The following is an 8,170-nucleotide window of genomic DNA, read 5'->3' on the forward strand; positions in this document are numbered from 1 at the left end:
AGATTCAAATGTACATCGAGTCGAGTTCGGATCAGTGGCCAATCCGGACCGATTCGATCCGATTTGATTCAATCGGGTACTATATAATTAATATTTACTTTTTTATTTTCGTTTTTTTATTACTTGCCTCACTCGAACGAAGCCCTAATCCCTCTATTTTTTTTTCTCTACCCAAACGAGCGGTGCCGCACCCACCCATCTCTCCTCCTTTCTCTCCTGATTTTCGTCCTCTCATTCTTTCTCTCCTCATTTCTCTCCTTCTTTCTCTCCTCCTTTCTCTCTCGATCTTGATTCAGCCCAGTCCAAATCGACTGGACAAACTCAACTCGATCCGACTCGATTCGGTTTCTCAGACCAAGTCGGACTTGGTTCGGGTCAGGCCAGCAAGGATTCGGATTGGATCGAGTTGGACTTGGTTCGGGTCAGGCCAGTAAGGATTCAGATCGGATCGAGTTAGCTTTCCTAGACTCGGTCCCAGATCGGATTGAGTTCGGGTTAAGTTCTTGAAAAAATTGAATCGAGTCGAGTTGGACCCAATCCAGTCCGACTTGACTTAATGCCCACCTCTATGGCCAAGGTCAGTGTCCCACCATTAAAAGCTTCCAAGGGCCCACCGTAATGTTTATTTGTCATCCAGTCTATTGATAAGGTCCTGAGGACCTAGTTGAAGGTAAAACACAAATTAGATCCATGCAAAACATTTATAGCCTTGAGAGAGTTTTTAACGGTGGGCATTCAATCTCCATTATGTAGTCCACTTGTGAATTGATTCTAGCTCATTTTTTGAGACGCCTTAAAATGAGCTAGAGAAAGTCATAGACGGCATTGATATAAAACATATATATCAAGTTGAGCCCACATCAGCAACACAGCCACAAACATGTTGCTTGGCCAACACCTAATCTGCTCGCCAGACTGGGGAGGCGGATTGCATTCAGAACAACTAGCACCGAGTCGCTATTGGTCAATGCTGTGGCCTAACCATAATGTGTATTTTATCAATATGGTTGAATGATCGATAATCTAGATCGTGAAGGCCTGCTCATAAAATGGGGAAGACACACTCTCACAAGGAGCTAAACAAGTGGGGTTGTCACCCATCAACCGTGGGTGGGCCCCATATGCTCCACCATGCATGAACGGCCAATAAAATTACCCACTCAAGTGGGTCATCATTACATCATTAAAATGAACGGTCATGATCACATAATGGGCACCTGGGCTAATTAATTTAATTAATATATTCTTGTAGATACCCCACAATCAAAACATGATCACGTGGCTTGATATCTTTGGTGGTCCATTGATCCAAGCAGGTACGCGGCTAGAATCACAACAAGAGGGCAAACCAACAGTCCCAATTGAGCCAGAATTGGGCCTTGAGTGCCAGCTTTGTCGAAGTGCCAACTTTTTGCATATAGTCGGTGCTGCCAGCATCGGCTTTGTGCAAAACCGGTGCTACCAACACCGACCGCGGTCTTTTTTGGCTCGCCAGCGTTCATCTCAAGCTTAGTTGCTCACTAGGCTCCGTCTAAAGCTCGGTTGCTCTTATCTCTTCAACTTTACTTGACTTGCCCGTCCTTGGCATTGATGCTACAGCCCAAAGCTAGGGAGGACCAAACCTGCTCAACCTTATCCATTCAACCTTATGTGCCCTTGCTTCAAATGCTTATAAAAGAGGGTTTCACCCTCACAAATGGAGGAGAGACCCAAGAGGAGAGAGAGAGCCTAAGAGTCCTGAGATAGTTGAGACATGCTTTTGTTCTTCGATTTATTATAGTTTTTCGATCTTTTCTATTCTATTTCAACTTCAAAGTCAACGTCGTATCTCAATCTATCATTTTCCATTTTGTATATTCTAACCCTCATGTTTTGAACACCTAAGGTAGTAGGCTCTACTATGGCATCATGTGAACTATACTCTACAGTCGCCTCACTTAAGGATATTCTGTATCAAAATATGTGCCTTCAAGGGGTAATTGAAAACTCCGTGTTCTTTTTCTTTTTCGTACTTATACTATTTCATTTTCAATTTATCTTTTATAATTTAGACATCTAAAGCTTGGTATTTTACTATAAGTTTTTTATAAATCCCCTTTAAAAGCGTACAACTTGGTAAAGTAGAGATCGTGTTTGACACAAACGGTAAAAAGGGTACCTAACATCTTTATTTTACAAAATCAAAGCGCTTACTCAGAATCCATGGTACAAATCAAAGTGGGAATCACTTGAGTAAGAAATTCTTTGGTTTTTCCAATCTCAAGGCAATTCCATGAATTCTAGCATATTGTGGATTTTAGAACATTTATGTTGGCTAGTGGCAACTTCAAAACAATACTTAGTCAAGCCATTCTACCAATATTGTGAAAGGTAGTGTACAACCCAGAATTATACTAGATTATTGCAAACAAAGTACACACCCTCCTTAGGGCCCAATGTCCGAGGACACAAGCATACTGCATAAGAGGTTACAATCAGTATAAGTATAATTATTAGCTTCTCTTCTCAACTTTTCCATGACGTTTAAGTATGAAGGTCTTATTTATGGGTTCTTATGAATTTGGATAGAATTTGGATATAGACTTTCATACAGTAATGCCTATATCAACCAATTACTCAAAATCATTAACTTTTCTTCTTCACTCATCTACGAGGTTCAGGCATAAAGGTCTTCGCTATGAGTTTCACTAGATCTTAATAGACTTTATATCTAGGCCTTCCCATGTTATTACTCGTATCAACTGAGCATGCGATATTTTAGGTTTATAAAAGGCATAGGATATCCGGATCTTGTCACACTAGAAATTTAAGTGAATTCTAGTAATATATCTGCAAACGTGCACATATATATAGAGAAATGGTCACCTGCACACCAGTTCTGTACTAACTGGTGCGAACCCAGGACCAAGTTTTACTTTGATCTAGAACTTTGATGGGCCATGAAAAATTAAAACAGTTTCCTCCCTTGATTTGCATTTTTCTTTGCTATGGCCCACCAAAATTTTATATCAGGGTGAAAATTTCCCACGTGAGGTTTTATGGGATTCCGCATCACATGGACGTTCAAATTAGACACCCATGACACGTGTGCAAAGGTGCGCACGTGCGTAGGTGCGCAGGGGAGCATGACTCTCTCTCTCTCTCTCTCTCTCTCTCTCTCTCTCTCTCTATATATATATATATATATATATATATATGACTCATGTAGATTACTTTAACAATTTAATATGTACAAAAAGTTTAAGAAATATTTAAAGCTGTAGATTACTTTAGTACTACACAAGAGAAACAAAAAGAAAAATTAGTAATATTAGCAAATTATCAAAAGTGAATGGGAATTAAGGGGACGTCATCATTCCTCTCTTCCTTGGCTATCAAGCTGATGTGTCTGATCCCTATTACGCCACCTTTTAAAAACCCCACACAAACATGTTCTGTAAAAATTAATTAAAAATAATGAAATGCATCAAGTCAATCAATCCAGGTCTAACATCGGTTTTCAGGACACAACCCCAACACAATATACTCAATCAAATCACTTTCAAACATATTCCCTATGCGGGTTGCATGAAGACGTGCCTGGAGACCATGTGGCCAGGGATATGACTCCATACCATGGGGCCACTATGATGTGTGTGTATATCCACTTTGTCCATTCATTTTGCTAGCTTGCTAAGAGCATGAACTAAAATAATGAGGCGGATCCAAAGCTCAAGTGGACCACACCACAAGAAAACAAAGGGGATTGGATGCCTACCACTGAAAACTTCTTACCGACCATGAAAGTCTTAGATTAAGTTGATATTTGTGTTTCCCCTTCATCCAGGTCTATGTGGCCTTGTGAGCAAGTTCGACGGCAACTAAACATCATGGCGGGTCCCACGAAGGTTTCAATGTAGGCATAATTATCCACACTATTTCCTGTGGTCTGGTCTACTTTGAGCTTCTTATCTGCTTCAATTTTTTTTTAACTCATGCCTTAAAATGAGCTCGCAAAATGGATTACTGCATGGACAAAACACATGCATCACGGTAGGCTGTCCATAGTCAGGTGACCTAGTCTTTGACAATCCCCATTGGCATGGCTCCATCTCCAACGGGGGCACATGGTCCAATCAAATCTCACCACATCAATGCCTCACTGAACTTGGGGTTTTCCAAGCTAACTGAATCCAGCTCTGTTTAATAGTTAGTGGGACCATCATAAATCACACACCCAAAAACCTTATACTGGTTAATTAACACTTGGAGATCATAGCTGTCCATTAGGTAGGAAACAATCTTGATCGCCTTGGCAAAGATCAAGGCCATTCCATACAATATTCTATATCTTGAGAATCTTATCGAAAACTTCCCTCCATTTAATCAAAATCGTTGGAAGATTGCTCAATCATTCCAATATGTGGAACTTGTGCGGTGAGCATTACAAAGTGGATCAAAGGAATGAATGGTTCCGATCTCATCATGGTTTTAAGACTTGGTGACGTAGATTGACTAATCTGGTCATAGGTCCAAGCCGATGATGAGCCGCATACTATCACTCAATTTAGGAAACTGTAGGGCTCACCAAAATGTCTGTGTCAAAACCTTGTTGTGCCCGCTTATGTAGGATATAATCTCAATATTCATACATGCATGTGCTAGATCTTGAACTTTGTTGGGCCTATCATGGATGGAGTATATTCCAACATCACATATTAGATTATCACAACCACTGGGGATTAGATCTCAGTGCTAGAGAAAAATGCATGCTCATCCAACCGATAGGAAAAGCTATTAAAAAAACCCACCTAAACAAATTTTGAGACTAAGATAATTGGCTAGATTCTCTCTCTCATTCACACACGCAAAAAGCCGGTCCATCGTATGTATCAGTGGTATGGATCTTGGTATGTATCAATGGTATGGATCTTGCATGTGCATGATGCTTTTGAATTTCTCTTAAGGCCTGTTTGGATTTATGGAGAGTGTGGGAAATGAAATAATATTTCTTGAGAAACCTTATTTCCACAAACTATAGGAAATGAAATATTATTTTTCTTATTTGTTCTAATGGGATTTAAAAAAAAAAAAAAAAAATCTATTTTCAAATTTGTTGTTTGATAAAATAAAAAAGTTTCATGGAAAAAAAAAAAAAAACTAAATAGCTACTAGCATGTGCTAGATTAGGACGTGGGCTACTTGAAGATTGATAATAGCACGTGTGATGTGTTTGAAGCCATGGGGGGCATATGTGGTACAAGAAATGTATTGGTATATTTGACACATGAGCACTTGAAGCTAGATAGTAGCACTTGTGCACATTAACATGATTAGCACATATGGTATATTTGGACTAATTAAATATGAATGATGTCATATGTGGCACATGAACACGTGGAATCCTTTGCATGTTGTGCAGAAAAAATGAATGATGGTACATTAGCACATGTGAAGCACAAGAGAAGATGAATGGTGTTGAAAGTGGTACATTAAGTACACGTGGTGTACTTTACACTCATGGGGGGGCACAAGAGAAAATTGATGATGACACATTTGTATAGTGGCATGTGTGGGGTAATAGCCAAAGATGGATAATGGCTCATTTTGCATATTGGCAGGCAATTGAGGATGGATGGTGATACATTTGAGTTTAATTGTTGAAAAACTTGCAAAATTTTTTTTTTAAAAAAAATGACTTTCTTAAAAGTAGAAGTGGAAAACTAACTTCGTATATCTTCAAACAAAGACAGAAAGTGGAAAATTATATTTCCCACAAATGCTTTCCAAAATAAAAAAGCTTGGCAAATAATGAAGAACAATTTTCATAGGAAACAATGTTTCCCTTCTTTTCTTTTCCATGAATCCAAAAGGGGATTGTTTGGCAGCATGGATTTGGAGGGATTTGAGGGGATTTCAAATCCCTTGGTTGTTTGGCAATATAAAGTAATTGAGAGTTTCAAATCCCCCCTAAGAGGGGGTTTGAAATACACAGAGAGCTTGGATTATACCTAAAATCATTTCAATAGTTGCATGTGTAACATGTGTGTTATGATAATATTATTCTATTGGGCACATGGCCCACTAATGATATATATATAAAAAAAAAAAACAATTAGATTATCAATTGCATCACTATAATTACTTTAATATGATGATCAACACCTTCCAAACATTGTCTATGTAAATCAATGGCTAAAAATTGTTGGTTAGTCACTCGGACATGATCTTGTACTTGTGGCTCATCTAAGACTTGGAATTTCATTATTTTTGGGCAAAGCATATATTTCAATAGGCTTATTACAACCATTGTGTCAAACATTACATGCATAATTAAATTTGATTTAGTAATTAAATTTAACCCCCCCCCCCCCCCCCCCCCCTCGTGAATATACCATGCATAGCTACTTTTGGTTGATTCCCAAATCCACACAACCGGAGGATTTCAAATCCAAGCGGTTCCAAATCCACGCTCCAAAATAGGCCCTAAGCTTATTTGATTAGGTGGATTTTATTTTCCTATTGATTTGACGTTCTATGTTTTTTTTATCATACAATATAAATTTATGGTTGTCTACTAATTATAAGATTTAATTACAAATTAAATAAAATATGATTTTTAGAATTTATTATTTTACCATTGCAGTCATTTATTTTCCTCCCCTTCATATGCAGCACACATTGAACATGCAAAACTTAGTTTAGCTTTCCCTCCACGAAGATAGGTTCACACGGTGGAAATTTGATGTAGAGTAGGTCGCAGATAGTTAGATGGCCAAGATGGATCAGAAAAGATCCAATCGATGACAGAAGTGATCCAGACCATCGGACCTTAAATTGGGCGTATCTCACAATCCAGAATGAGTTATCTAATGTAAAATATATGATTTTGGGGTAGAACGAGTTACTTTAGCCAACCAACCCCGCTACGCCGGGTTACCCAAGCTGGATTTGCGAAATACCACCAGATCAATGGTTGTTTCCCTATTTGAATTTCATTTTTACTATAAATAGTAAGTTTTAGTTTGATTATAACCTTCATTCGTTGGGCTTAGGAGTTGCGTCCAACATGAAAAGATCTTAGAAAAATTAGGAGAACAGTTTGGTGAAGCCAAATAGGACACTTACTATTTTTGGCCGAAAACCTTGCACACTAGTAAACATCACGACCGTCTATAAATAGTAAGTTTACTATTTATAGCAAGTCACGAATTCTAAGAGTTTTAGCTGTAGTTTGATTCTGATTTCTGTCCCATTGCTTGGTACCTCTATTTAAAGGGTTGTGAACTCATTTTATTCATTCATTAATCAATTTCGAATTTATTAGAATTTATTTCTATTTTCTGCTTTCTTTCCTCGTGGATTCGAGAAGTCTCTGTGAGGAGTTCAGAGAAATTCCGTGGATTCAGAATAGTTATCCTCTTGAGGAAGACGATACTCGACCTCACGTCCTTCCGTGCATCAAAATTGTTATATCTACTTTAGAGTGGGCCCACTTTTTTGTTGCGAATATGAAGTGATCTATATTGTCGTGTTATGACTATGACAACTACCTGGTAATGACAAATATTTAAAAGGAATTATGCACAACTGACATAGATTTTCAATTTGAGTAATTGGACGGGTGGAGCCCACATGGTACAAATATGTGCAAATAGCTTTATCAGAGAAGAAGATGGATTTGTATCATTTTGTTGTGTGGTTCACTTGAGTTTTGAATCTACGTCATTTTTGGACTCATCCTAAAATGATCTCGCAAAATGGATGGACAATGTGGACATAACACATACATTATGGTGGGGCCCACAAAATTTGGTGACGTTGACTCATCACCGAGCTCAGTGGTGTATGTGCTTTGTCCATGCTCTTTATTCATTTTGGCTTAAGGTATAAACCTACAAATGAGGGAGATCAAAAACTCAAGTAGAGATGTTGTACTCCTATAGTTGAATAAATCAAAATGTCTGGATTCTAAGGGGCCGTTTGAGAGATTGGATTTAAAATGCATTGGAATTCAAATTACAAATACATTGAAATCACTTATGATTCTAAATCATCATTTGCATTTGGTTGAAATGCATTAAAATTCAAATTTAGAATTCTTGGGTATATTCACATAACCTAGACTTTATTAACTAAACTAGTTTTTATATATCAAATTAGTATATCTATGAGTATTTCTTATTCCATC

Source organism: Magnolia sinica, chromosome 13, assembly GCF_029962835.1.
Source record: "Magnolia sinica isolate HGM2019 chromosome 13, MsV1, whole genome shotgun sequence".
In the NCBI taxonomy this organism is placed as follows: Eukaryota; Viridiplantae; Streptophyta; class Magnoliopsida; order Magnoliales; family Magnoliaceae; genus Magnolia; species Magnolia sinica.